Raw genomic sequence first — 9,993 nt, 5'->3', positions numbered from 1 at the left:
GCGTTTTTATTTTTTTAGGAATTAATAATAATTGCTTGGTAATTGTTCGCATTTAGTTACATTTTGGTGCATATTTAATATTTTAAAAAATTATAGAAAATACCCTAAAATGTTCAAATTTTATGCATTACATTCTTAGGTTGATATTTGTATTTTTATTTTAAGTTGTTAATTAATTGCATTAATAGACAAAAAAATCAAAAAAATATTGTCCATTTTTACATTTTTAGCTTTTAATCTCAAAATAGTAATTTCCTTGCATTTATCTTTGAATTAATTATTTATGTTTAGGTTGAAAAATATAATTTTACAAATTAAATTTTAGTTTAGGATTTTTAATTAAATTTAGTAGTTTTAAAAAAAATCAAGAAAAGGATAAAAAACAAATAACAAAAAAGAGGGAATGTTTGACTAAAATTCGAAATTGGGCCAATTTAATGTCTGAGCCCAAATATTTCAACTTCCCTCCCCTTTTCACATAAACCCAGCCCCACGACCTGCCCAACCCAATCGGGTCGACCAGCCCCATCTCCTCAAAATAAACCCTAACCTTTCTCTAAAAAACCTCTAACCCTAATGACCTCAACCAAATGATGCCTCTCTCACCTTCCCTTCTTCTATTGCGCTAACTCCACCCAAACTCGCCTGAAACTCAAGCGAGTTCACCCTAAAACTCACCTCACGTGCTCCCTCCTCTCTCCTCTTGCCACGTAGCGTACTATCTATGATAGACGAAATTATTCCTTCCGAAATTTGCACGTTTAGATTCTTTTTGGGGCAATTTTCAGATTAATGGGAGTCATGGATTGATTGGCAATCGATCCATGTCCTCCATTTGTCCCAAAAATTGTCCACAAGGAGTAGAGGATTTTTGGATTTGGGGAGAAGGTTTGAGAATTTTTTTTGAGGGATTTTTTTTTTTTTCCAGAAGATTTTTCAGGGAATTTTTTTTGGAGAGAAAAGTTTGATAAAAGAATAGGGCTCTTCCTATTCTTCCATCTTCAGTTTCTATTTTAAATCTAGAAAATGAAAAAATGATTTCTGTTCGGGTTTTTGTTTTTTTATACGAGATTTAGTTGATCAGTTGCTGATGTGAGATTTTAGGTTGGTTTAAGTGTCAAAATACAAAAACAAATTCAGTTTTCGTTTTCAAAGTTAGAGTTGGATTGAAGTTTGAGTTTGAGTACATGTTTGGATTTGAAATTCCGGTGTCGTTTCGAGTTCTTGTTTGAGGTTTCTGTCCGATTTTGAAGCTGTGTATCGTTTGACTTCTGGGAATCGAAGTTGCATTCTCACTGAATCTCCTACTGTTGGTTAAAGAAAATTTCCCCCAACAGGTTCATTCTCTTTTATTCTATCCGTCTTGATCTTCTTACTGTGAATCGATCCTCATAAATTATTAATATGACTTAGTAGTGATAGCCGTAGTTTATTGATCTCTTCACAGCTAGCTTACATGATTGTGGTTGTTTGGTTTTGATTTAATCGCTTTCTGGTGGATTGTTCAGCTTGCGAATGAGTTTAATATGTGTTCTTATGGCTAGTTTTTTAACATTTTCAAATCTGATTTTCAATTGAATTTTTGAACCACTTCGTTAAGGGTGAACAGATTTGTGTGCTTCTCTTTTCTTCTATAAGTAAGAATTTAAGTACTCAAAAGCTCTCATAGATATTTTAAAGGCCATTTTTTAAAAAAAAAAAAGAAGAAGAAGACACAATCATGTGTTACAGTTATTTGGTATACTGTTGAACAATTTGTAATTTAGTTCGATTTATCTACTGGTTCAGTGTTTTGAGTTGAATCTGATTTTAAACCACCTTATGGCTGAGTCATTGTTCCCATTAAGTAGGTAGGATGATCCAAAGGTGATACTGGCAGTACGTTCTTAATTTTAGCTTTTCAGCAGTTTTAAAAGTTTTGATATTATGTTTCGATGCTTGGAATGCCTCTTTGGTTCAAGTGATGATTAAAAGCTCCTTTTATACATGAACAATTTGCAAAAGTTAAAAATATGATAAAGAGGTCCTATTAGTTACAGTGATCCTCCTCGTAGTGATTACATTTTAGTTGAAAGGAAAGTAAATGGGATTAGGAGGTTTTCGTTAATTATATTGAGAGTGTTCATGATTTAAATGGCATTATTGTATTAGAATTAGCTGTTGGAATTCCTGTTTGTTTTAAATGCTTTCATCGTTTGAACGCTTATGTTGCCTGCACATTCGGTTAGCATTAACTTGTTTATTTGTTGCGCCGTGGGAGTGGGAATGGCCAAAGGCCTTTAGAAATTAATTTTGCTATATTTTAGGATCGGTTTGGTCAAATGCATGAAATCTCTTTTAGCAAAAGCGTGCCATAAGCCCGTCGCACGCAATTTCAAAATAGTTTGGAAAATGATTCATAAACCTCGTAGCTTGCTTTAGACACGATTAATAAAATCATTGTGATCACAGCTACGGTTCCCGTGGCGTGATCATGATACATAAATCCAAATTCGGGTGTGCATTTCATGTGACTAATAAAGTTAAACATGTTGTAGATCGTGGGTATAGTTCCCATGACACGATTCGCAACATGTACAAAAACAAACAAGTGTACGACAATCGTAACTTGTTCCAGAAATAACTCCATAAATAATTAAAAGCGATTTGAAAAGTTTAAAAATTCACAATAGGTATAAAATATATTATTAATCAGATAATTAGGCCAATTAATAATAGTTGAGAGACCCGCTAAAACCACGGAACCCGAGAATGCCTAACACCTTTTCCCGGATTAACAGAATTCCTTACCTGGATTTATGTGTTTCGCGGACTGTAAAACATAGTCAAATTTCCTCGATTCGGGATTTTAAACTGGTGACTTGGGACACCATAAATTATCCCAAGTGGCTCATTTGAATTTAAGTAAATAATCTCGTTTCGGTTTGGTCACTTTAATTAGAAAAACTCCTCTATACCCTTTCGAGTAGAAAAAGGAGGTGTGACATGCAGTGCTGGGGGATTTCCCGGAATACTATTCTGCAGTCCCAAAGTAAATATAGAGTACAGGGGGATTTTCCGGAATACTATCCCGTAGTCCCAAAGTAAATATGCAGCTCAACTAATATAAACAATCGTAACAGCAAGAAAACCTACAATTTAGACTAAGTTCAAACCAAAGAAAGCAGGTAATTTCACTAAACATACTACACATAGTTCAGTTAGGCAGTTAAAACACGTAGGCTTGCTTTTCTAATCTAAACAGGATAGTACATATGTTAGTGTAGTTCAAACAAGGAGAAAACAGGTTAGGACTTAGTGTAAAATGGAGTTTGGACTTAGCGAACGTGAAGAACAAACTTAGCTAGTCCCTCAGATACTCTACACGATCGCGAGCCTTCTCACACGAACGCGATGAAGGAAACCAGCTTCAGAACGCCAGAAAAATCTGCTATCTTTCTAAATCCAAAAATGACCCATTGAGCATCCGAAACACACCCGAGGCCCTCCGGACCTTAACCAAACATACCAACCAATGCTAAGACACCATACGAACTTAATTGAGTCCTCAAATCACATCAAACAAGGCTAAAATCACGAATTACCCTCCAATTCAAACTTAATGACTTGAAACTTCCAAATTCGACAACCGTTGCCGAAACCAATCAAACCATATCTGATTGACCTCAAATTTTGCACACAAGTCATAATCAACTTTACGGACCTACTCCAACTTCTAGAATTGGATTCTAACCCCGATATCAAAAATTCCACTATCGGTCCAAAACTTCAAAAATTCGACTTTCGTCATTTCAAGCCTAAATGAGGTATGAACCTTCAGAACACAATCTGGACACACCCCTATGCCCAAAATCACCCAACAGAGCTAACGGAATCGACACAATTTCATTTTAGAGCCGTCTTCACATTATTCCAATTATGGTCCAAATCTTAAAGCTTAAACCTTAATTTAGGGACTAAGTATCCCAAAACACTCCAAAAACCAAAAAGAAACCTCCCGGCAAGTCATAATAGCATAAAACGATACAGGGGAAGTAGTTAATAGGGGATCAAGGCTCTAACCCTCAAAACGACCAGCTGGGTTGGTACATCCTCTCCCTCTGAAAATAGTCATTCGTCCTCGAATGAGCATAGAGACATACCTGAAGTTGTTAAAAAATGAGGGTAACGGCTACGCATATCCTGTTTAGTCTCCCAAGTCGCCTCCTCGACCGGCTGACCCCGCCATTTAACCTTTACTGATGTAATGTTCTTTGACCTCAGCTTCCAAACCTGCCTTTCCAAAATAGTCACTGGCTCCTTAGTATAAGATAGATCCTTGTCCAACTGGACTGAGCTAAAATCCAACACATGATATGGATCGCCGTGATACCTCTGGAGCATCAAAACATGAAATACCGGATGAACTCCTGCTAGGCTGGGAGGTAAGGCAAGCTTATAAGCAACCTATCCAACTCGGTACAACACCTTAAAGGACCAATAAACCTTGGGCTCAATTTTCCCCTCTTTCCAAACCTCATAACGCCCTTCATAGGCGAAACCCGGAGTCTATCATAAGCCAATAAACCATGAATGCAATATTGTGAACCTTTGGGTCCGCATAACTCTTCTATCTGGACTGGGCTGTGCGAAGTCTATCCTGAATCACCTTAACCTTCTGCAAAGCATCTTGAACCAAGTCCATACCCATTAATCTGGCCTCGCCTGACTCGAACATACCCACTGGGACCGACACCGCCTACCATAAAGAACCTCATAAGTTGCCATATGAATGTTGGACTGATAACTATTGTTGTAGGCAAACTCCGCAAGTGACAATAATTGATCCCAAAAACCTCTAAACTCCATCACTCAAGCACATAGCATATCCTTAAAGATCTGAATAACGCGCTCGGACTGCTCATCCGTCTAAGGATGAAATGTTGCGCTCAACTCCACCTGAATACCCAACTCATGTTGTACAGCTCTCCAGAACCATGATGTAAACTGCGTGCCCCGGTTAGAGATGATACATACCGGCATGCTATGAAGTATGACAATATCGCGTATATAAACTCGAGCCAGCTGCTTGGAAGAATAGATAGTCTTCGTAGGAAGGAAATGAGCTGACTTGGTCAGTCTATCTACAATCACCCAAACTACATCAAACTTCCGCTGAGTCCGTGAGAGTCCAACAATGAAATCCATAGTGATCCATTCCCATTTCCACTTTGGAATATCTAACTTCTGAAGTAATCCACCCGGCCGTTGATGTTCATACTTCACCTGCTGATAATTTAGACACCAGGCTACATATTCCGCTATGTCCTTCTTCATCCTCATCCACCAGTAATGCTACCTCAAGTCCTGATACATTTTTGCGGCACCCAGATGAATGGAGTACTGCGAGCTATGAGCCTCTTGAAGAAAAAACTCCCGTAGACCATCTACATTAGGCATACATAGCCTGTCCTATATCCTCAATGCACATCATCCCCAATACTGACCTCCTTAGCATCACCGTGCTGGACCGTGTCCTTTAGGACAAGCAAATAGGGATCATCATATTGACACTGCCTGATACGATCATAAAGAGAAGACCGAGAGACCACACAAGCCAACACTCGACTAGGCTAAAAAATATCTGATCTCACAAACTGGCTGGCAAAAGCATAAACATCCAACGCCATGGGCCTCTCTACTGCTAGTAGGTAAGCTAAACTACCCTAGCTCTCTGCCCAAAGACTCAAAGCATCGGCCATCACATTGGCCTTCCCCAGGTGGTACAAAATGGTGATATCATAATCCTTAAGTAGCTCCAACCACCTCCTTTGACGCAAATTAAGATCCTTCTGCTTGAACAAATGCTGCAAACTCCATTGATCAAAATAGATCTTACAAGGGACTCCGTACAAATAGTGCCTCCAAATCTTTAAGGCATGAACAATAGCAGCTAACTTAAGGTCGCGAACATGATTATTCTTTTCACGCACCTTCAACTGTCTGGACGCGTAGAAAATCACCCTACAGTCCTGCATTAACGTTGCACTAAGGCCAACTCGCGACGCATCACAATAAACTATATAAGACCCTGAAGGCAATACCAATATTGGGGCTGTAGTCAAAGCTGTCTTGAGCTTCCGAAAGCTCTACTCGCACTCCTGTGTCCATATGATTGGAGTACCCTTCTGGGTCAGCCTGGTCATAGGCGCTGCAATAGACGAGAACCCCTCAAAAAATTGACAGTAATATCCCATCAAACCTAGGAAGCTCCGGATCTCTATAGCTGAGGACGGTCTGGCAACTTTGCACTACCTCCACTTACTTTGAATCTACCTTGATCCCTTCACTCGACACCACATGATCAAAAAATTCCACAGAATCCAACTAGAACTCACATTTTGAGAACTTTGCATAAAATTTCTTCTATCTCAAGTTCTGAAGCCCAGTCCTCAAGTGCTGCTCATGATCTTCCCAACTCCGGGAGTACACCAGAATGTCATCAATAAATACATTGACGAATGAGTCAAGATAAGGCCAAAATACACTGCATCAAATGCATAAATGTTGCTAGGACGTTGATCAGCCCAATTGACATGACAAGGAACTCGTAATGATCATACAAAGTCCTGAAAGCAGTCTTCATGATATCTGGCTCCCGAATCTTCAATTGATCATAATCGGAACGCAAGTCAATCTTGGAAAATACTCTGGCACCCTGTAACTAATCAAATAAGTCATCAATACGAGGCAAAGGTTATCTGTTCATCATGGTGACTTTGTTCAACTGACGATAATCAATGCACATACGCATAGTACCATCCTTTTTCTTCACAAACAAGACAGGATCACTCCAATGTGACACACTGGGCCGAATGGATCCCTTATCAAGTAATTCTTGTAGATCAACTCCTTCAACTAAGGAGGGGCCATACGATAAGGAGGAATATAGATGGGTTGAGTGCCCGACAACAAATCAATGCCAAAATCAATATCTCTGTCGTGCGACATGCCCAGAGATCAGCTGGAAACACATAAGAGAAATCTATTACTACAGGGACTGAATCAACTGTAAGGGTATCAATACTGACATCTCTCACATAGGCTAGATACGCGTCACACCCTTTCTTAACCATTCGTCATGCTTTAAGAAATGAAATAACTTTGCTGGGGGTGTAATCTAAGGTATCCCTCCACTTTAATCACAGTAAACCTGGCATAGCTAGCGCCACGATTTTGGAGTGAAAATCTAGAATAGCATAATGGGGCGACAACCAGTCCATGCCCAAGATAACATCAAAATCTACCATGCTGAGCAACAACAAATCAGCTCTGTTTCAAAACCACTAAATGTAATCAAACACGACTGATAAATATAGTCCACAACAAGACAATCTCCCATAGAAGTAGACACATAAACAGGGAACTCAAAGAATCACGAGATATGCCCAAATGTCGGGCAAAATAAGAGGACACATAGGAATAAATGGAGCCTGGATCGAATAAACCGATGCATCTCTATGATAGACTTGAACAATACCTGTAATGACAGAATCAGAAGCAACGAGAATGAAGGGAATAGTATCTGGCCTGGCCTCCCCCTCTAGGGCGACCTTTGTGTCACATCTTGCATTTTCGTACATTAAAGTTTTTTCTTCAGTTAATCGACATAGACTTGGGGATGAGATTATCTTGAGGTTATACACAGTTATGTTATTTATAGCAAGCGATAAGTAAGTTCCGTGAAGGATAAAGGTTAAACGAATCAAATTAAATGAGTTTCGTTGAAAATTGTCGATTTGGGATAAAAATACGGCCCGACAATAATACCCAGTATTTATGGACTAATGCCATACAAGGTACCCCACGACCACAATAGTAGGATACATAAATTGTATTAAAGTGAGTAGTATTTTAAGTAAGTTGAGATAATTCTTAATTATATGAGTAATTGGTTAATGAATGACTAATTAGTTAAATAAGTCATTAATGGGTAATTAAGATTTTGGGATAATTAAGAGGCCAAAACCGTGGCAACCCCCCTTAAATTAAGATGACTCTTAAAAGTCTTGTAAGATGTCATATTTTAAAGAATTAGGATGGCTTAGTCATCCACTAAATGGACCACACCCACTAAAGGTATTTTTATAATTAGTAAGATGTTACATGCCATCTTATTATGAGTTTCTAAAGGCTTAAATGTGAGTTTCTTCAATATAAAGTTTCTAAAGGCTTAACGTGAGTTTCTTTAAATGAATTCATATATGCATTACAAATCAAATGGAATCTCTTAAAGAGAGTGACTAGTCGTGAGTGCTTCAAAGAGAAAAAAAATTCCATATCAAAATTAGATAACGTTGGTTGTCGATTTTGTAAAGTGTGAATTGCAAATTCTAAGAGAATTGGTTCAGGTATGTATAGGCTATCCCTTCTTTTGTTTTTGGCATGATCCATACGATACAAACGAAACGAGCAAATGTATAACTTCCATAAATAACTCTATTCATAGGAGTATTAGAGGTGCCTATGTTCTTGAATTCCCATTTATCTTATTATTACATCTTCTATTCATGGGTCTTAGAAAAATACGTAGTTGATAAAGTTTATCCGAAAGGAATATTGATCTTATTAACATATTTTTATGCATTTTATTTATTTATACATGTACATTGACCCATGACCAGATGAAATTATATATATATATATGTACTTATATGGATATGGGATATGGGATATGGGAAAGAGTTACGACATTATATACGCATCGCCACCTGATCAGCTGGTACATGTTAATGATTTTACCCACAGTAGCCGAGATGATATGATAGGATACTCTTAGAGGCTTGATGATGTTACGTACACCAATACCTATGCATGACACGACATTTACACGCACGTGCATGACATTATAAATGTTTCAGGATTTACAAAGTGATTTAGACTTACAGGTAGAATTCCTTATTCCATGTTTCATCTATGCCTATTATGTACTGATTTTTATGCCTTACATACTCAGTACATTATTCACACTGACGCCCTATTTCCCCAGGCATACATTTCATACATGCAGGTAAAGGTAGACAAGCTGACGGTCCATCTTCTTAAGACCCTTAATCAGCAAGAGTTGGAGTGCTCCATTTGACCCGGAGTTGCTTTTGACCTTGGCATGATATGTTTGTATACATATATGGGTATGATGGATCCCAATCCTATCCTTGAATAGTTGTATATTCTAATAGAAGTCTGTAGACAGTTATGTATAGTTGGATTGTATGTGGCCTATTCGGCTTCGAGTTTTAGGTATAATATTATCTATAGCAGCCTTGCCGGCTCGTCTTACTGTATTTTGCATGTATATATACATGTTTTTTGGACAGATTTCTCTCACGTATCTTATTCATGTTTATATGTTAGACACATGCTCAAGGGTGTTCGACAGGTAGAACTCGGTCACCCATCCCGGCCCATTAGTTAGGTCGTGACACTCTACCTCCCCGACCTCTACCTCAAGTCGGCTGAGTAGGTGGAGTGGCAGTTGGTGCCGTAATCATGGCCTAAGAACCCTTTGGAGCACGTTGTTGCTGAGAAGTCTGTGGAGGTGCACCCCTCAAATATCTGGGGCAATCCCTTACCATATGATGAATGTCGCCACAATCAAAACAAGCTCTAGCAGGACATGGTGGCTGAGACTAGCTTGAGTTAGGTCTACTAGACTGTCCACTAATAGCACCCCGTGCAGGAGGCACACTAGATACTGGAGGTGCTACCGAGGTCTAGGAGGAGTTGGAATACCACCGGTAGCTAAAAGAGCTAAATGAACTAGGATAACCCCTACCATGACGAACTGCAGCTGGGGCACAAGCACCAGAATAATGGCTCGGCACTCGAGACCTCTTAGCCTCTCTCTCCTCCCTATCCCGAGCAAGCATGCCCTCTACTCTCCTAGCAATACTTACCACCTGCTGATATGGGATATACATCTCTAACTCCTGGGCCATTCTAGTCCTGATGCTG

The 9,993-nt window shown here is 38.9% G+C and overlaps 1 long non-coding RNA gene across 1 annotated transcript; it reads left to right on the top strand.

Moving 5' to 3' along the window:
- The first annotated feature begins 587 nt into the window (after positions 1–587).
- On the top strand, positions 588–9,310 carry LOC138886400 (uncharacterized). Its single transcript, XR_011405119.1, has 2 exons — positions 588–1,337; positions 9,029–9,310. It is a non-coding gene; the product is annotated as an uncharacterized lncRNA (long non-coding RNA).
- The last annotated feature ends 683 nt before the right edge of the window (positions 9,311–9,993 follow it).

The sequence above is a fragment of the Nicotiana sylvestris genome, chromosome 2 (genome assembly GCF_000393655.2).
Source record: "Nicotiana sylvestris chromosome 2, ASM39365v2, whole genome shotgun sequence".
Classification (NCBI taxonomy): Eukaryota; Viridiplantae; Streptophyta; class Magnoliopsida; order Solanales; family Solanaceae; genus Nicotiana; species Nicotiana sylvestris.
Note: the sequence above shows the minus strand (reverse complement) of the source record. Positions and strands in the feature narration are given on the sequence as shown.